Source organism: Leopardus geoffroyi, chromosome E2 (genome assembly GCF_018350155.1).
Source record: "Leopardus geoffroyi isolate Oge1 chromosome E2, O.geoffroyi_Oge1_pat1.0, whole genome shotgun sequence".
NCBI classification, from domain to species: domain Eukaryota; kingdom Metazoa; phylum Chordata; class Mammalia; order Carnivora; family Felidae; genus Leopardus; species Leopardus geoffroyi.
Window position 1 is genome coordinate 46,765,673 of NC_059335.1, and position 21,146 is coordinate 46,786,818.

The following is a 21,146-nucleotide window of genomic DNA, read 5'->3' on the forward strand; positions in this document are numbered from 1 at the left end:
CCTAAACTTTTTTCTTCTTTTTAACAAAATTTTTAATGTTTATTTTACTTTTTGAGAGGGGGAGGGAGAGAGAGACTGAGTACAAGCAGGGAAGGGGTAGAGAGAGAGAGAGACACCCATAATCTGAATCAGGCTCCAGGCTCTGAGCTGTCTGCTCAGAGCCCCACACAAGGCCCCCTACTCGTGAACTGCAAGATCATGACCTGAGCCAAAGTCAGATGTTTAACCATCTGAACATCACAGGTGCCCTCAAACTTTTTTTAAAATACAATCATTTGGGGCGCCTGGGTGGCGCAGTCGGTTAAGCGTCCGACTTCAGCCAGGTCACGATCTCGTGGTCCGTGAGTTCGAGCCCCGCATCGGGCTCTGGGCTGATGGCTCAGAGCCTGGAGCCTGTTTCCGATTCTGTGTCTCCCTCTCTCTCTGCCCCTCCCCCGTTCATGCTCTGTCTCTCTCTGTCCCAAAAATAAATAAAAACGTTGAAAAAAAAATACAATCATTTATAGCATAAATTTCATTCTAACGTCTGCTTTTGCTGCATTCCATAGGTTTTGGAGTGTTGTGTTTTATTTCTTTTGTTTTGAGACATTTTGATTTCACATTTGCTTTCTTATTTGGCCCATTGCTTGTGTGGTGCTGTGTTTAATATTTACAAAAAAAATAAAAAATAAATTTAAAACAATCATTTGACCATACATACATGTCTGGATTTATTTCTGGGCCCTCTATTCAGTTCCATTGGCCTGTACGTCTGTCTTTATACCATTACCACTCTGTTTTGATTACTGTAGCTTTGTAGTAAGTTTGAAATCAGGAAGTATGAGCCCTCCAGATTTGTTCTCCTTTTTCAAGATTGTTTTGGGTATTTGATGTCTCTTGATAGTCCATATAAATTTTAGGATGAGGTTTTCTCTTTCTGCAAAAAGCATCATTGGAATTTTGATAGGGATTGCACTGAATCTGTACCTCACTTTGGGTAGTATTTGACATCACAATAGTATTAAGTCTTTCAATTCATGAGCATGAGATGTGTTTTCATTTATTTTTATTTTCTTTAATTTCTTTCAGCAATGTTTGTAGTTTTCATTGTACAAGTATTTCACCTTCTTGGTTAATTCCTAAATGTTTTGTTCTTTTTTTGCTATTATAAATGAAATTGTTTTCGTAATTCCCTTTTTAGATTGTTCGTTGTTTGTGTGTAGATGTAACTAACTTGTGTGTGTTGACTTTGTATCCAACTTCTTGGCTGAATTCATTTATTCTAAAAATTTTTTGTGGGATCTGTAAGGTTTTCTACGTAAAAGATCACATCAACTGTGAACAGAGATAATTTTATTTATTTTACAATTGGGATGTCTTTTATTTCTGTTTCTTGCCTAAATTCTCTGGCTGACATCAAGTAGTTTTACTTGATTTTGAACTTCATTTAAAAGTATGTGCTATTTTGCAGAGGAAACAATCAACAAAACTAAAAGGCAACCGATGAAATGAGAAAAGATACTTGCAAATGACATATCAGATAAAGGGCTAGTATCCAAAATCTATAAAGAACTTGCCAAACTCAACACCCAAAAAACAATCCAGTGAAGAAACCGGCAGAAGACATGAATAGACACTTTTCCAAAGAAGACATCCAGATGGCCAACAGACACATGAAAAGATGCTCAACGTCACTCCTCATCAGGGAAATACAAATCAAAGCCACACTGAGATACCACGTCACACCTGTCAGCGGGCTAAAATGAACAAATCAGTAAACTACAGATGCTGGTGAGGATGTGGAGAAAGGGGAACCCCCTTGCACTGTTGGTGGGCATACAAACTGGTGCAGCTGCTCTGGAAAACAGTGTGGAGGTTCCTCAAACAATTAAAAATACATCTACTCTGTGATGCAGCAATAGCACTACTAGGAATTTACCCAAGGGATACAGGAGTACTGATGCATAGGGGCACTTGTACCCCAATGTTTATAGCAGTGCTTTCAACCATAGCCAAATTATGGGAAGAGCCTAAATGTCCATCAACTGACGAATGGATAAAGAAGGTGTGGTTTATATGTATAACGGAATACTAGTTAGCAATGAAAAAGAATGAAATCATGCCATTTGCAGCAATGTGGATGGAACTGGAAGGTATTATGCTAAGTGAAATAAGTCATACAGAGAGAGAACTTGAGAACTTGAGAAACTTCACAGAAGACCATGGGGGAAGGAAAGGGGAAAAAAATAGTTACAAACAGAGAGGGAGGGAGGCAAACTACAAGAGACTCTTAAATACAAAGAACAAACTGAGGGTGCATGGAGAGGGTGGGGGAAAGGGGAAAACAGATGCTGGGCATTGAGGAGGGCAGTTGTTGGGATGAGCACTGGGTGTTGTATGTAAGCCAATTTGACAATAAATTATATAAAAAAAACTATGATTAATAAAAAAATTATTCAAAAAGTATGTGCTATTTTGTGTCTAGTTTCTTTTACTTAAAATAACACATGATGTCATTTATATTTTTCATTGTGTGCACGATTGCACTGTGTGAATATACTATAATAGTTTTCTTGTTTATACACATTGAGGTTGTTTGGCTATCAAGCTATAAATATTTCTATACATGTCATTTTAGAGACATATACACTTAGTTTTTTTTATGTGTATATATGTATATATATCTGTATGTGTCTGTCAGTCTGTCTAGGAGAAGAATTGCTGGGTCATACAGCAGGGATCTATTTAAGTTTAGTAAAAATTGCCAAAGAGTTTTCTAAAGTAGCTGTACCAATTTACAGTTCCCTCTGTATTGTATAAGTTTCATTTGCTCTACATCTCTTCCCACATTTGGTATTGTTTTCAATTTTTACAGTTTTATTTAGTGTGTCACGTTACCTTTCCCCTTTCATTGAGGACTTACTTTGCTGGATAGTTCTAAAATTACCATGTGAAAAGCACTTTTGATTTTGTTTTAATTTTCTACCTCTATGATTGGAGAATACTGCTTATGTTGTTTCTACTTTATGGAACATATTGAAAGTTTCTTTGAGACTTAGAATATTTGGTCAATGTGAATGTTTCATGTACACTTGAAAAGGAAATTATTTGTTATGGGAGTTTAAAGATGTAGATATTGATATAGTTTAGTTCATGTCTTCCACGGATTTTTAAAAAATATTTTTTGTTCATTTGTCTTATACTGAGTTTAGGTATATTGATGTCTTCTGTTGGTTTCTCTCTTGCATTTTTATTTTCCTTGATTCATGTTATCAAAGTAGTTGCTGTGTTATTTAGCATGTAGATAGTCATAACTATTATATTTATTTTGAATGTGGCTTTAGGTCATGAAATGTTTTTTTGTTTTTTTTTTTTTAATTTTTTTCTTAACGTTTTATTTATTTTTGAGACAGAGAGAGACAAAGCATGAATGGGGAAGGGTCAGAGAGAGGGAGACACAGAATCTGAAACAGGCTCCAGGTTCTGAGCTGTCAGCACAGAGTCCGACGCAGGGCTTGAACTCATGGACCGTGAGATCATGACCTGAGCTGAAGTCGGCCGCTTAACCGACTGAGCCACCCAGGCGCCCCAAATGTTGTTTTTTAGTATGTAATGTTTTTTGGCCTTAGTTCTGCCATGTCTAATATCAGAATTACAACACTGACTTTCTTATTGTTTTCATTTGTCTTGAACAAGGAGCTTTGTCTATCCCTTATATTTTTGCTTTTTGAATCACATCATTTTAGATGAGTTTCTGCAATACATTGAAGAGTTGAATTTTGCTCTGTAAATCAATTTGAAAGTATCTTACTTAAAAATAGGTGAGAGAAGTCTTTATGTGCTGTTTATATACTGACATTGTGTATATATATTTATCATATGTATTACATCTTCTCTCTTATTATGTAGTATATATTTTACTTCACCCTCTTTTTGTTTTTTCTTTGATATTCTAGAAGGTTTATATTTTTGTTCTAGTGGTTATTTTTATGGTAGTACTTATAATGCCATTAATTTTTTTTATCCTCTTTTTGCTTACTTACAATTTCACTGTTTGGTTTGTCAGTTTAAATAGCATACCTTGATTCCTCCCCTCCTATCACCTTTCTTTGTATGTTGCTGCTGAGTAGTCTGATACCAGTTTGATTTTGCTTCCTGTGTAAATGATCTCAGAGTTTTTTTTCTTACTCTGTAACTAAACCAAATGAGAGTTTATCCACCCAGTGAGCAGCAATCCAGTAAAAACTGACACTGAGTTTTTACAGTGAAGAAAGATGGGTTCTTTATCTTTTAGGACAACAGGGAACTAATTTGAAAAATCTTGAACTTCCTGATGAATTACAACCAGAAGTATTTAAAGGTTGAAAAATCAGGGTAATGTCTCAGGGCCTTGGATCATGCTGATGGACTAGGTCCTATAATATTTCCTTTCTTGATCATCTTGTTCCTTCTGTCATCTCCCTATCTGGTTTTAATGTGATTGTTATAGTGAGGTTGTCATTCTGCATCAGGAGACTAGTCATTCTGCTTAGAGTCCCGGAACTACAAAATACTCTCCATGGTTTGCATTAGTAATGTATCTCTAGAGTACTAAGGCAGATGTTCTATATCCTGTAACTGTTACTAAGCTGCAAAATATTACTACTTTTCTTGCAAACATGGAACATTATGTTTGTTATCTCAAGCAGAACAGCATGCCACAGACTTTTGAGGAGACAATTTTATGTCATTTACTAAGGCGGTTTTACAGGTTTCTTTAATATTAACAATGGGCTATGTGACTCTAGTCAGAAGTAACTAGGAGCCATAGGTCTCAATTGTGGGGGGTGTGGGGATTTGCATCCCCAGTTGCACCTTTCAGATCTAATTATGTATTGCATACATCCCAGAATTCAGTGTTTGTGTCAATTGCCCAGGTTTTTCATAGGCCTTTTTAATGTATAGATTCATGTCTTCTCTTATTTCTAGTTCTTTTTTTGCATTCAAGTTTTAAATACTAGCTCCACAATTTTATGTGTGTTGGATCCTCTTTCTCTTTCTTGTATATTAACACTTTCTCCCTGATTCTTATTACAGTGTTTCTTCATTTTGTTCTTTTGCTGTTTTCATCCAATGTCCCTTACTATATTTTCATTCAAGCCTATTCTGTTGAGTAATTTATAATTTATTCTTCATTTCTAAAATGATTTTTGTCTTTTTCTTCTCACTTTCTTTTACAGACCAGTTACCTCTCATTTCACATCTTCCTGATGTGAAGATATGAGACCCATTTCGGTTCTGAATTATTAAATGTTTTATTTGAAGGTTTTCCCCAATATTTGTAAATACTGTTTAACAACATAAGTCAGGTTAGGGTATTTTAATAGTTATCTCTACCTTATGACTGCCTTTCTTTTTTTCTTTTTCTTTTTTTTTTTTCTGTTTTAGAGAGAGAGAAGAAGAAAAGGAGACAAGAGGAGAGGGGCAGAGGGAGAGTGAGAGAGTATCCCAAGCATGCTCCACACTCAGTGTGGAACCCAACACAGGGCTCAATCCTGTGACTCTATGATCATGACTTAGCCAACATCAAGAGTCAGATACTCAACCAACTGAGCCACCCAGGCGTGTGTCTGTCTTGTCTTGTCTTGTCTTGTCCTTTCCTTCCTTTCTTGCTTTCTTTCAAGATGTGTTTATCAGCTGAAGAGTTTTCTTTCATTCTTATGTTCCGTATTCTTTTATAAGTCTTTTTACAGTTGTTGCCAGCTGTTTTATGATCAGTTATAAAATTTAATTTTTTCTTTACCAGCAATAATAGTTTATATAGAAAATGGCTAGAGCGTTTACAAGGCTTCTTAGTTGAAAAGCACTCTATTCTGTTAGTATAATGAAGTGTGGTACCTTGAATCTATGGTGCATTTGTTTAGGAGGGTGACAGGGTTTGACCTATCTATAATTTTGTGCTTTTTTTTTATATCTGTAGGACCATTATTGTTCTTTCTCTTTACCACCAAGCATCCAAAAAGTAGTACTTCTAAGTCTCCCTCAGAAGTGTTGCTTCCCCAAGACTGTCACTGCTGTTTCTTGTGATTGCAAACCTCTTCTTTTTGATTCCACAGTATCTAGTACTTGATCTAACAGGTCTTAGACATGTTTTAAGGACTTCCCCATTTCCTGGTGCTTATTTTATCTGTATTTTGCCACCTTCTCTTCTCTTATACATAATTTTCATTTATCTCTCTTTTTAAAGCATGGTTTCAGAAATGGTTGCTGGAATTTGTTGTTCATTTCTCTACTTATGTGTATTTGATGTTTATGCTAGTCTTTGTCTCTTGGTTATGGTGTAGATGTGGATTTTGAAGGGTTTTTTTTTCACTCCCTTTTTATTTTTACAGTTTTGTTAAAGTTATGTGGAGATCTTGGATTTAGGTGGTAGTTCTTATTTTATAGGAAACTGGGGTCCTCTTCTATTTCTTTGAACATATTAAAGATAGTTTTGAGTCTGGGATATACAGGTACTGATAATTCCAGGTGGAATATCAGTACTGGAATTATCAGTACCTGTATATTCTGTAATCTTCTTCTTTTAAGTTTTAGTGTGGTTTTGTCTATTGATAGGCTTAGTAATGGTCAATGGAATATCAGACATTGCTTGTGATATTTAAAAACATTTTTTTAGTGTTTATTTTTGAGAGAGAGAGAGAGACAGAGAGAGAAACAGCAGGCGGGAAGGGGAGGGACAGAGAGGGAGACACAGAATCTAAAGCAGGCTCCAGGTTCTGAGCTGTCAACACAGAGTCCTTTGCAGGCTTGAACTCTTGAACTGTGAGATCATGACCTGAGCCGAAGTCAGCTGCTTAACCAACTGACCCACCCAAGTGGCCCTTTGAAATTGATTGTGATATTTTGAAGATCTGAATGATAACAACTTTTCCCAAGGAGGTTTTTTGTTTGTTTTTGTTTTTGTTTTGTTTCTGATAGGTAGTTAGAGACAGTTATATGTAATACAACCTGAGATTGAGCTGGTATATAGCTGGGTTTCATTCTTCTAATACATTTCTGGTTTACCACTAGCAGTACCCAATCTCAGAAATTACCCCCTTCCACACAAACCCTCTCCCCACACTGCCGTCTGTGAGTGCTAACAATTCTACTTAGCTTCTTAGCCTCCTGACTGAGAATTGGCAAATGACTTAAGAAAACTGATCCTCAAAGTTGAGCTTCTTTCTATGTACTTCTCTTTTGTATCTCTTGGCTGCTTTTGGTAGCTCCCCTGTGCCTTTGCTTAGTCGTTTTACATATTTTACTTAGTTTTTCTAGTTCTTTTTATTGGAAAAGTTAGTTTCTTTTGAGGTAATCTGTCTTATCCTCTCTACTGAGTTTTAAATTTTAATTATTATGTATTTAATTTGTATATGCATCTTTTGAACATTCTAGGTCATTTATTTTTTTCTGTGCTGTGAAATATGTTTACACTTTAAATTTTTTTTTACATCTATTAAATGTGTATAATCTCCCAAGAAATGAAATCCTCATAGGTTCGTTTTTGCTGGTTCTCTTTCATGGCGCCTTGTTTACTTATGTATTTAAGAGTCCGATAACATTTGTGTTTGCTGCAGTTTGGCTCCTGGGGATACTATCAGTTGTGTACCACTTTATGTTTACTTATTTATTTATTTTGGGGCCCATCCTGGTGATACGAATTTAGCATATATATTTACATGAGTGCTGGGTTGTGTCTACAACTCCTTGTGGTTTTATGTTTTCCTTGCTTTCCTCATTGCCAAGACAACTTTCCTTGCTGTCCCTTAGGCCCAGATTCCTGATCGTCTATACATTGAGGGGAGTAACCCTTTGAGTTCCCAGCTTAATGGGAAGAGAGTCTCCAGTTAGACTCTTAGGCGCTGTTCATCTTTGTTTTCTAATCCTCATCCCAAATAAGATTTATAAGTTTTAACTTTGGTCAAAATTGTTGACCAAATTTTCTCAAAAGCAAAAGCAGATTCAGTACTTAGCATTTCTGAGTTGCACTTTCACTAACTTTGAGTTGATTACTTCTTACTATTTTTATCAAGTAGGATGCTTTTAAGAAGGCATTTTTGTATATTACCCTGCAGTTTTAATTGTTTTCAGTAATGGAGTTGTTGTAAATACTCTGATTCTCCATATTGCCTGAAACAAAACTTTTTGTTTGACTACAGAATTTAGAAAGCCATTAATAAGAACTTCCCTTTATTTGTCACTGGTTTTTCCCCCCGCTGTGCTACCACACACACATCCATACACTCATAGTTTTAAAAGGAGACAGTTTCTAAACTTTGCTTTTATGCAAAAGGTTTTGAAATGCATCTGGCATTGCCTGTAAAGTTGAGTTTTACTTTTTGGTGCAGGATCGTAAGTATTACTGCTAACATTCTTTAGACTCTATGAAGCCCTTAAATAATTTTCCAAAGGTCAGGATTTATGCTACAATCAATTTATCTGGGATAGTTCTGTAATTCCAAGAATTTACTTGTACCTAAGTCATATTTGCTTTAATAGCGAAAAGTAAGTAAAGGTTTAACATGAAAAGCAGGAATAGTCCCCCTTTCTATTTTTGTACAACTCCTTACCTCTCCATTTCCTGGGTGATTAAAAATTTGGTAAATTGGTGGAAGTTTTTCATGAGTTTGTATACTCATGTGTTTAAATTTTCTAAATACTTTCAGAATTTATTTTCTTCCTCTAAGCAATAATAGGCTGAAGTGAAGGACTTGTTTCAAGATGATTTTTTTAAAGTCAGCTTCACACCCAGCACGGAGCCCATGTGGGGCTCAAACTCAGGACTGTGAGATCAAGACCTGCGCTAAGATCAAGAGCAGGGACACTTAACCAACTGAACCACCCAGGCACCCCAAGATGATTTTTAGTTTCCTTTTACGAAAGATTACCTAATCGCTATTAGTTGATGAAAAGAGATATTTTGTGGTAGAGTAATATATAACTTTAATATTCCTTTAGTGTTTGGCTTTGTAAATAAATATGAAAACTGATTGTCTCATAACATTTTTTTAATTGACTTTCTTCTTTCCCCAGAAAGTAGCAAAGTAAATATAACCATCATTCTTTTCTAATCTTCATGAATAATTTCTCACTGACCCTGGGTGAGAGACTGGTTTCAAGACCATCCTATAGTATCCACAAAGATAAAGTTTAGACCTTGCAGTTTAGGCCTCTGTGAAAGAGCTTCTAAATTATAGAAGTGAAGAGAGCTTACATTTAATCTTTGGATAATTCCAGTTGGGGACTTGAGAATGAAGCAGTTAGAGGAGAAAAGATTCCTTATTAGAAGCATAAAACCTACTGACTATATCTTGGCCAGTGTTCCCTTTTTTCCAGTAAGCTGTCTGCTATACAGAGGTGTATAACCCTAATGGCTTGTTGTATGCCATTAAAAGGTATTGTACACTCATAAAAGAATGACATTTTGATCAATGCTGTTAAAAGAATTACTGTCTTGACACAGAAAAGCTTTCCTGCTGCAAGTTTAAAAATATGCCTTTAAAAGCTTTTTATTGAATACCTTTGCATCCCTCAGAAATGTGCCATTTTGGCATGAGGTTACTCTGAAGTAGTCCACATTGTAACTTAAATGCAAAACCTCCTATTTACCTTTAGAAGTAGCAAAGCCAACACAGGTATTTCCCTACCAAATGGAACTTAAAGACATGTTAGCATTTTAAACCACTGTATCTTATCTAAAAATAGAATTGATGTAAAGAGGAAGCTGAAAACCAAATTATTCCTTCATGGTTTTTTTTTTCATGCTGTTTTGTATAAAGTATGTGGTTTTAATTTCCCTTTGAATTTAAGAGTCAGGCCTTTTCATCCAGTTTCAGAGATCTTTTCTCATCACCTGGGAATTGGTTCTTTCAAACTTGAATGTGTTGAATGTTGATTTCCACTTTCTTTTTCTTTTATTATATTTTTGTTTAGGGGTTTATGAAAACCATGTCATAGTAGATACAGTCTTCCAAAGCTGACAGGTTCTTCTGTACACAATCCTCTACAGATTTTCAATGTATCATTGCTATAATTTTAGCTTTATTTCATACTTTGAAAACTTTCTACTATTGCCTAACTTCTGACTTCATACTATATTTTCCTGACTTATGAACTGAGCATTCTAAAGTCCCAAACCCTGGAAACCACAGTTTTCTTAAAAATATCACTACAGAATAACTCTTTACTTGATATATTTTAATTTTTATTCTTTTTGAATTTGACATTTAATCTCAGTCTTAGGAAGTTTTTATACATTTCAGGGTATGGGCGTATTTTAGGTAACATCAATTTTTATGTAATACATTGGCTTGTCCATCTGTTTCACCTATAAAAGCAGGTGTTTTGTTGTTATCAGTAGTAGTGTTCGTTGTTTTTATTATTCACTACCCACTAAGTGGCAGCAGATTTATATGTAATACTAATAATACTGAAACTCTTCACTTTTATAATGTGCCATATTCTGTGTTAAAGTACTTCACAGGCTAAAAGAAGTTCTATAACTTGGACTAACAACAAGTAAGTTGTGGTGTTGGGACTCAAATATAGGTAAGTGTGACTCCCAACTGTTGTTGGGATTGTGTTATATGTACAATTCTAACCCTTTTTATATCTATTTATTTTGTTCTAGGTGACATTATCCCCGTTTTACAAGTGAAGAACCTGAAGCTCAGAGTAAGTACTTTGCCCATTGACACAGCATAAAGGAGTGACAGAGCTGGCGTTTGAAACAAGGTCTGTTTGACTTCAAAGTATATTTTCCACTACATTATACTAGTTATTTTTCCTCGGCCTTCTCATCACACCTCTTAATTATCATTGTGTATTTAAAGATGATTTTTATTAGAAATTTTGGAATAGGAATTTGTTTCATGATATTAACTTATGATTTGGAGAAAAGTATAATGAAAATATAATTAGAGTAGGTAGCAGGAGACCTGATTTATTGTAACGTCTCTGATTCTGGCCATGTGATGTTGGACAGCTCACCTTTTTGGTGTCTTATTTATAACATGAGGGCTTTGGGTTAGATTTTGGTTTCCTCAAACTCTAAAATCTAATTTGACTCTATTTTGATTTAATGTTTATACTTTTTTCTTTTACTATTTCCTTTTTAAAACAAAAATTTTTAATGTTTGTTTATTTTTGAGAGAGAGAGAGACAGAGACAGAGCATGGTCAGGGAAGGGGCAGAGAGCAAGGGAGAGACAGAATCCAAAGCAGGCTCTAGGCTCTGCGCTGTCAGCACAGATTCTGAAACAGGGCTTGAACTCACAAACTATGAGAGCGTGACCTGAGCCAAAGTTGAACACTCAACCAACTGAGCCACCCAGGCGCCCCAACACTTGTTCTTTTTAGCACAGATAAAACTATCAGCTGCATTTTAGCCCATTAAATATGGTAGTTTATTAAAGTTAGAGGGCAAGAAGCCCTGATTTTTATTCTTTACTTGCACTATTACATCTGATTTTGAAATTCAATAATGGGAAGAAATTCCATATAAAGAAGTAATTTTATAAAGAGCATTCTTTCTTTTAAACTGCTCAAGATTCTCATAGTTTTTACAGTCAGAAAAAATAATTCTGGAAATCTAAATATTATAAAAGGAAATAAATTATTTTTAATAGAAAACGTTTCCACCAAAGAAGACAGGAATAGATGACTGCTACCTTCAAAGCACAGTTCTTAACTGTACAATAATACTATTAGCAACTATCATAGTAATGTTATCGAGAATTAATTTCATGCTACTGTATTGTACTAAGATTTTATATGCATTGCCTCATTTAATACTCAGGAAAATCGCTATGAGGTAAGTACTATTATCCCTATGTAATACACTAGGAAATAAAGAATTAAGGTTAAGCATTTTCTCCTAAGGTACATCACTGGTAAGTAATGAAGCTGATATTTGGACCTATGGAATGCCACAGAGATTTTCCTCATATTTACAACATAGAATAATTATAAGAAGTTGTCAATGGTAATACTTAACTCTATAAATATGATTTAAGCCTGAAACATTTGTGGAAAGAATAGGTCTGATGATTTGTGATGAATGGCAGTTTCCAAGTTCTCAGATTTGATCACTGCCAGTTACATAGTTAATTGATGTAGTCATAAAGCAAGTTAAAGTTATTGGATAATTTTATAGCACTACTTATTTTCTGAAGAGTTAGTAAGTTCACTATAGTTTCAGAAAAGCATTCTTGGGAGTTTGAGATGTGGTTGGGTGAGTGTTGATCTATGTATTTATACACATATGTGCACATGCAAGGTGTAGCTGTAGATTACGGTAATTAACAATCTTAGTTTGCCCAGGCTTTGGTTTCTAAATCATGGAAGTTTCTGTGCTGTGACTAGGAACCTTGCTAAAACAGGTGAAGAGGGGTAAGTGTGTGTGTGTGTGTGTGTGTGTGTGTGTGTGTGTGTGTATAATATGGGTATGTGTGTATAGGTAGATGTGTATGTGTCTAAAGTAATGGTAGTAGTTAGACTATAGGGAATTCAGATCTTGCAGAGCATAAAACAGCTCTGAATTCAGTGCCTAGACTGGTATTTGTCTGTTTTATTAGCAGAAAGCTCAGTCTCCTGTGTTTTCCCTGTTTCAGATAACCTTTTCTTGTCATCTAAGAAATTAATTTCTTTGTTGGAATCATTGCAAGTAAACCTGATAGCAGGAGTGCTGTTATTGAGGCAGCTTACATAGTGATTTGCTAAGTACAGCCTCTTCATAAAAAGTGAAGCAGAAGTCGATTTATCGATCACCACCAGGATTTCAGTAACCTGTTGAACTACCTGATTTTTTTCCCATTTTCTTAAAACCCACCATTTTTATTTCTTTGTACAATTGCATTTAGTTGTTTGTTTGGAAACATTTTTTACATGTATTTGCACATGATGTAAACATTTTTTTGTGTGTTTTTGCTTTTTTCTAGAATAGAGTTGGAACTGTGTAAAGAACTATTGTTAGGGTAAGCCACATGAAATTACCATGATTTAACTGTTTTGACTTAGAATAATGGCAATTTCATATTGCTGATAGTTAATAGTTCATTCAACTTTTGGTTATTTGGAAATATTAGGCTTCTATTTTAAATCTAGAGAAGATTCCTTTGAAATATTGGTTAATGTTAGAGAGGAACTGATGTGAACTTTGGGCTGATTACTTTGGGCTGCTCATCTGCTAAAAATACATTTTAAAAGGTATATCTTTTAAAATGTGGTAAAAATGAGCATTGCACAGACATTAATATTAGACAAGCATAAAAATTTTTATTTTAACTGAAAGGTTAAGACCGAATTTAACCATTTTTATTTCTCAGAATTTTGACCCACTATATTCTAAGCTATAGTGGCTTATGTAAATGTTCATTTTGGAAGAAGAATGCTCTGTTACTGGAGTCAGATTTAAAATTGTTGTTGTATTATTAACAGAAGCAAATACTAACCAAAAACATTACTTTTTGTGCCTTTTAGACATTCTCAGTTGAGGTTTGTCTACTTGATAATTTAGGCAAACAAAAAGTAAGTGAATTTTTTTGAAGAAATGAAGGCAGTTACTACTTGCCTCAGCCTCGTATGCTAATTATCAAAATGTTGAGATTTTTGTGATATGTATAAAATTGTACATGTGAAATTTTTTTTGAGCAAGAGCAAGCACACGCATATGTGTGTGTGCACTTGGGAGGGGCAGAGGTAGAGGGAGAGGGAGAATCTTAACCAGGCTCCTCGCCCAGCGCAGAGCTGGGCTGACTCTGCCCTTGGTCTCCTGACTGTGAGATCATGACCTGAGCCGAAATCAAGAGTTAAGACGCTTAACTGACTGAGCCACCCAGGTGCCCCTGTACGTGTGAATTTGAAAGTGTACTTTTTCTTTTTTTCTTTTTTTTTTTTTTTTTTTTTTTTTGGCTCTTGCCTTTTTAATCCCACAATTGTGTAACCTGTGTCTCATAAAAAGGAAGGGAGGGGCGCATGGGTGGCTTAGCCAGTTAAGCCTCTGACTATTTCAGCTATACTCATAATCTCACAGTTCATGGCTTCAAGCCCCAGCTCTGTGGTAACAATTCAGAGCCTGCTTAGGATTCTCTTTCTCTCTCTGCCCTTCTCCTGCTCATGCAATGTACTCTCTCTCTCTCTCTCTCAAAGCAGATAAACTTTGTGGGGCCGGGGTGGGGGGGTGGGGGAAGGAAGGGAACCCTCTAAGGTTCCTAGTAGTGGATACAGTAGACTAAGCTGATGCTGAGCTATCATTCCACCTTACAGAAATAGCAAGCTTATACAGAATTTTGAATAACTATAGCTTTAAGACTTTTGCATCTCTTAGACTTTAAGAGAGGTATATCATCTAATAGTATCTTACAAAGTTGGAATTCATATATGAGTCTCAGTCTTTTTCCCGTTACGATCGTTCATAATTAGTTTCAGCAGTGTTTTAGTATATCTTTTGATTTGCCTTTGCTATCAACAGCACATATTTTGAGTGCCCTCTACCAATGAAATATTGTACTCAATCTTCTGTATTTTTCACAAACTACTTTGTGACTATTAAAGAGTAATGTTCATGAATTATGGTTTAGTAGGTCTTTCTAGAAATCAAATATCTTAATTTTCAGGACTATTTAAAAAATAGTTTTAAAAAAAACAAAAAATAAAAATAAAAATAAATAGTTTTGTAGGTCTTTAAAATAGAAATAATTGTCATTGTTATAAACTATGTTATGAGAGACCCAAACGTTTTGTTCTATTGCTCTAATGTGTCTAACTTGAGTCTCCCTTGAATAGTTGAGCTTGAAAAACTGAAAAACAAGTATGTGTGAAGCTGAGATGATCTTGATCAAATGGGAATTTGATACTATAGCTTTTTGGAGAGACTGAATTCATGGGGCAGTTGACTGGAGGACATGATGTGTCTTTGATTACAAAGTTTCTTTGATCACAAAGATTCACATATTGCAAGTGTACAGCTCAATGAATTTTTGTAACTTAGTAATACCTGTGTAATTAGCACCTTGATCAAGAAATAAAACATAACCTGCACCTTGGAATCCTTCTTAGTGTTAATGCCTCACTGAACATCAGGCTCTATCTCCCCAGCTAAATTTTAGTTGAGTATTAAGTAGTTATCTAGATTTAAAAAATGTATGGAGAGTAGGATTACTTAATGTTTGCACAAATTATACAGATAGTTACGTTATTTTTGTTTTTGGCATACTGGCTGGACATATTAATATTCAGTTCAATTCTACAGAATTTTAAATGTCTGGAGTCTCCTTAGTTGTCTTTGTGATTGGTGAATAAGGACATAAACAATTTCTGAGTGTGATCCTGATTTTTCTGATTAATTACATTGCTTGGACAGTCACTGACATTCAAAACTGATTAGATTGGCCCTTTAAGTTTCTCTGTTTTGAGCTGCTGAGATTACAAAACTCATTCGTATGCAGAGAATTTGCCATTCGGACTGACAGTTCTGTCAGGTCAGGTGGTAGGATTTTCATACATGATGCAGGTACATTGCTTTTCCTAGTTTCGTTTCGTTTTTTTTTTTTTTTTTTTTTTTTCTTTTTTTCCTTGGAATCTAGGTGGAAGCTCTGGTATGTGAAGGTGAAAAGCTAGAACATCAGACTGCTATCTCCACTTAGCTTTAGTTTCTCTACTGTGTTTCCATCCATGTGTGCTGGGCTTTTCCAGTCACAGCCCCAAGCTCAGAGTTTTTCCCTAATGTTTGGTCAAAGAAAGATCTGTCGTCTTTGGAAAGACTGAAATGAGTAATAGTCTTTCGACACTATTGGCAAGTGGCTTTCACGGTCCATAGCAGATGTAATGAGCTACATCTGCCTGCTTGGAAAATTCTGCTTTTGATTGTCTGAAAGGATCTCTGGAATATGGGCTTGAGTGTCTGTGTGCAGTAAAACAACAACAATCATACAATCTTAACAAACTTATTGCAGTTTAAACTTCAACACTTTTTGCAGAAACCTGGCAAAAAAAAAATATAAACTATTTGACAAAGCTTGTTTTATATCAGGAACTGAATTTATGGCATGTTGGTTCTACAAAGTCAGTTCATTCATGTTTAAAAGCAAGGAAATTACGTACACTCTACATTGTAGATTGTATATATTGCTCTTCTCAGACCAAAAGTAAGCCATTTTATGTAAACTCTTATGAGGGAAGTATTCTGTCTCAGGGTGGATAATGGCTCTACCATTATGGCCTGGGATAATGGTATTTTATTAATTTAACTGAACAGCTTTAATGTATCAGTTTCAGGAAAGTGTTTTCTTTGAAATAGTTTGATCACTTTTTCAAAGAGGACATTGGGAATAATTTAGTTGATTATTTTCATATTACCTGCAAGCAAGCTCCAAGCAAAACTTGCCCAACCTTCTAATTTGTAAGCATAACTGAGTAGTGACCTCTGACAGCCAGTTTTGACTCTTCTTTGCTGTTTGGATAAAGGAAGTATTGTTGCTTTTGAGAAACACGATGTAAGTAAGAAGAAATGCAGAGAGGTCATTCAGTAGCATTGTACAGATCAGTGGAATTACTATCGGCCATTGTAATAGTTATAACTATATAACAGAGCAAGTGGAGGATGTGTATTAAAGTGTGAACTTTCCACATTTACACCACACCAAAAATTCTTTGAATTTAATATGAGAGTCTTGATAGAAGGTGGCATAAGTCTCACATAGGCTGTTGTGGCACATGGAATGATATTTCGGGCATAGAGAGAATCAACAACCCAGAATGAGGGTGACAAAACATAAGCTTCTAAAACAGAATCAAGATGAGAATGTCTCCTTTATCCATTGGGAGTTAACACCAGACTCACCTTCTAGATTACTTATGATTTATGAAATAAGCTTGTTATATATGTTGTATGTGTATATTGATTAGTAAAATAAAAACCAAAAGAGGAAAGGAAAAGGATGGGAAGTTGTGACTTTTCTGAGAGCACCATGTATACAAAACTAGAGTAAAGAACAAGGAGGGGGGCACCTGGGTGGCTTAGTCGGTTGAGTGTCCTACTCTTTTTTTTTTTTTTTTAATTTTTTTTTTCAACGTTTATTTATTTTTGGGACAGAGAGAGACAGAGCATGAACGGGGGAGGGGCAGAGAGAGAGGGAGACACAGAATCGGAAACAGGCTCCAGGCTCTGAGCCATCAGCCCAGAGCCTGACGTGGGGCTCGAACTCACAGACCGCGAGATCGTGACCTGGCTGAAGTTGGACGCTTAACCGACTGCGCCACCCAGGCGCCCCGAGTGTCCTACTCTTGATTTCACCTCAGGTCATGATCTCAAGGTTTGTGAGTTCAAGCCCCATGTCAAGCTCTGCGCTGACAGTGCAGGGCCAGCTTGGAATTCTCTCCCTCCCTCTATACTCCTACTCTGTTCTCTCTTTCTGTCTCTCTCTCTCTCTCTCAAAATAAATCTAAAATTTTTAAAAATATTTAAAAACAAAGGACAAGGATGAAAGGAGTAGATATTAAGGAAGGATCTTCATTAAATTGGATAAGACCCTCCCTTCCCATTTAATCCTAGTGTTTATTAATCAGATCCTCCTCTTATTGTCTTCTCTTTGTGATCCAAGTGTGTTTTTGTTAACAACTTTATTAAAATATAATTCACATACTATACAATTTACCCATTTAAAATGTACATTGTAGGGTGCCTGGGTGGCTCAGTTGGTTAAGCATATGACTTCGGCTCAGGTCATGATCTCATGGTTTGTGGGTTTGAGCCCCACATCGGGCTCTTTGCTGACAGCTCAGAGCCTAGAACCTGCTTCAGATTATGTCTCCCTCTCTCTCTGCCCCTCCCCCACTCATACTCTGTCTCTCTCTTTCTCAAAAATAAATAAACATTAAAAAAATGTTAATGTATAATGCAGTGATTTTTGTTATTCTCAGAGTTGAGCAACCATTGCCATAGTCAATTTCAGAAAATTTTTATTTCCCAGAAGGAAACCCTACACTTACTAGCAATCTCTGCCTATTCTTCCCCAATACCCCAGCCCTAGGCAACCATTAATCCGCGTGATCCAGGTTTTAAAAGTTGTTGATTTGAAATTCCCAGTATAAGAGTTTCAGTTAAAGAAGAAGAAAACATTCTGGAGGTAGTTGGTGGTGATGGTTGCACAACAATGTGAATGTATTTAATGCAATAGAACCATATACTTTAAATGATTAATATGTTATATGTATTTTATGACAACTAAAAATATCAGTAAGTTTTATAAGTCAGGATCAGAGAACTAAGGACAATTTATACGTGGCCTGCTCTCCCCCCACCAAAATAATAAAAAAGCAGAGAATTTTTTTAAAACTGAAATTCCCATTATAATCAGAAAAATGTGACTATTCTCTTATAAATCAAAAGGACTGATATAAAACTGCATTTTTAGGCATATCTAATTATAGTTTCTTTTTTTCTTTTTTAATTTACATCCAAGTTAGTTAGCATATAGTGCAACGATGATTTCAGAAGTAGATTCCTTAGTTCCCCTTACCCATTTAGCCCATCTCCCCTCCCATAACCCCTCTAGCAATCCTCTGTTTGTTCTCTGTATTTAAGTCTCTTATGTTTTTCTCCCTCCCTGTTGTTATATTATTTTTGCTTCCCTTCCCTTGTGTTCATCTGTTTTGTATCTTAAAGTCCTCATATGAGTGAAGTCATATGATATTTGTCTTTCTCTGACTAATTTTGCTTAGCATAACACCCTCCAGTTCCATTCATGTAGTTGCAAATGGCAAGATTTCATTCTTTTTGATTGTTGAGTAATACTCCATTGTATATATATGTACCACATCTTCTTTGTCCCTTCATCCATCGATGGCGCTTTCCATACTTGGAGTATTGTCAGTAGATCTGATATAAACATTGAGGTGCATGTGTCCCTTCGAAACAGCACACCTATATCCCTTTGATAAATACCTAGTAGTGCCTTGCTAGGTCATAGGGTAGTTCTATTTTTAATTTTTTGAGGAACCTCTGTATTGTTTTCCAGAGTGGCTGCATCAGTTTGCATTCCCACCAGCAGTGCAAAAGAGATCTTCATTCTCCACATCCTTGCCAACATCTGTTGTTGCCTGACTTGTTAATGTTAGCCATTCTGACAGGTGTCAGGTGGTATCTCATTGTGGTTTTGATTTGTATTTCCCTGATGATGAGTGATGTTGAGCATTTTTTCATGTGTCGGTTGGCCATCTGGATATCTTCTTTGGAGAAGTGTCTATTCATGTCTTTTGCCCATTTCTTCACTGGGTTATTTGTTTTTAAGGTGTTGAGTTTGGTAAATTCTCTATGAATTTTGGATGCTAACCCTTTATCTGATATGTCATTTGCAAATATCTTCTCCCATTCTGTCAGTTGCCTTTTAGTTTTGCTGATTGTTTCCTTTGCTGTGCAGAAGCTTTTTATTTTGATGAGGTCCCAATAGTTCATTTTTGCTTTTGTGTCTCTTGTCTCGGGACGTGTGTTGAGTAAGAACTTGCTGCTGCTGAGGTCAAAGAGGTTGTTGCCTGCTTTCTTCTCTAGGATTTTGATGGCTTCCTGTCTTAGTTTAGGTCTTTCATCTATTTTGAGTTTATTTTTGTGTATGGTGTAAGAAAGTGGTCCAGGTTCATTCTTCTGCATGTCACTGTCCAGTTTTCCCAGCACCATTTGCTGAAGAGACTGTCTTTATTCCATTGGATATTCTTTCCTGCTTTGTCAAAGATGAGTTGGCCATACGTTTGTGGGTCCATTTCTGGGTTCTCTATTCTGTTCTATTGATCTGAGTGTCTGTTTTTGTGCCAATACCGCCCTGTCTTGATGATTAAAGCTTTGTAGTATAGCTTGAAGTCTGGGATTGTGATGCCTCCAGCTTTGGTTTTCTTTTTCAAGATCGCTTTGGCTATTTGGGGTCTTTTCTGGTTCCATACAAATTTTAGGATTATTTGTTTTAGCTATGTGAAGAATGCTGGTGCTATTTGATAGGGATTGCTTTCTTGCTTTCTTTTTTTAATGTTTATTTTGAGAGAGAGCACAAGTAGGAAAGGGTCACAGAGAGAGGGAGAGAGGGAATCCCAAACAAGCTCTGCACTGTCAGTCCAGAGCCTGATGTGGGGCTCAATCTCATGAACCATGAGATCATGACCTGAGCCGAAATCAAGAGCTGGTCACTTAACCGACTATGCCACCCAGGCATCCCTATATATAATTTCTTAAACATGATTTTCAAAAGGTTGTTTTTATCATCAGTATGGACCTGTTAAATATGCCCCCCCTTCCCACTCTCATCCTTAACTTGAAGATTCAGAATACTTATTTTGTCTGAATCCTAGAGTTTTCGGACTAAGAGATTCTGACTCATTTTAACAGCACTTATAAGACACTAATGTGTAACTCAGAAAATAAATTTTTCAATATAATGTAAAATATATTTGCCTGGGGGATTGGACGCTGTGTCCACTGAAGAGTACATTCTCTTCCTATAAGTTACAGGGCAAGCCAAAATATCAGTAAAATGCCTTATACATGTGGGATCAGAACAAGGAAGCTGGTTTTGTGGTTCAGACATTGAGTTACACCACTCTCGTGGTCAAATTGGTAGGCAGAATAACCCCCTACCCCCCCACCCCATACACACACCGTCCCAACAATGTCTGGGCTCTAATCTGCAGTCCCTGTTACTTTGCACAGCAAAGGGTACTTTTCACATGTGATTAAGTTAAGGTCCTTGGATAAAGAGATTTATGGTGAATTATCTGGTTGGTCCAATCTAATCACAGGTTTCCCTATAATCAAAAAAAAAAAAACTCTTTGTGTTAAAAGGTAAATGGGATTAGCCAAGAACTAGAGAGACTACAGCACATGGACTCAACCCACCATTGCTGCCTTCGAGGATCATGGCAGGGGACTATGAGCCAAGGAATGCTGGTAGCTTCAAGCAGCTAGAACAGTCAAGGAAGTAGATTATTCTCTCAAGCCTTTAGAAGGGAATGCAGCCCTGGTGACACCTTGATCTGCACTTTGAGTCTCCCAGTGAGACTCATGTCAGACTTCTGGTATATGAAACTACATGATAATAAATCTGTGTTGTTTTAAGCCACTAAATTTGTGATAATTGGTTACCAGCATTAGAAAACTAATACACAGAC

At 36.1% G+C, this 21,146-nt stretch overlaps 1 long non-coding RNA gene across 4 annotated transcripts in view; it reads left to right on the top strand.

The window, feature by feature from the left end:
* The window catches only part of LOC123579392, a 222,821-nt gene that overhangs the window by 12,133 nt on the left and 189,542 nt on the right, over positions 1–21,146 (top strand). For all 4 annotated transcript variants that reach the window (XR_006702741.1, XR_006702740.1, XR_006702739.1 and 1 more), the window contains one exon: positions 10,628–10,731. This is a non-coding gene — a long non-coding RNA (uncharacterized LOC123579392). The remainder of the gene's footprint in view (positions 1–10,627; positions 10,732–21,146) is intronic.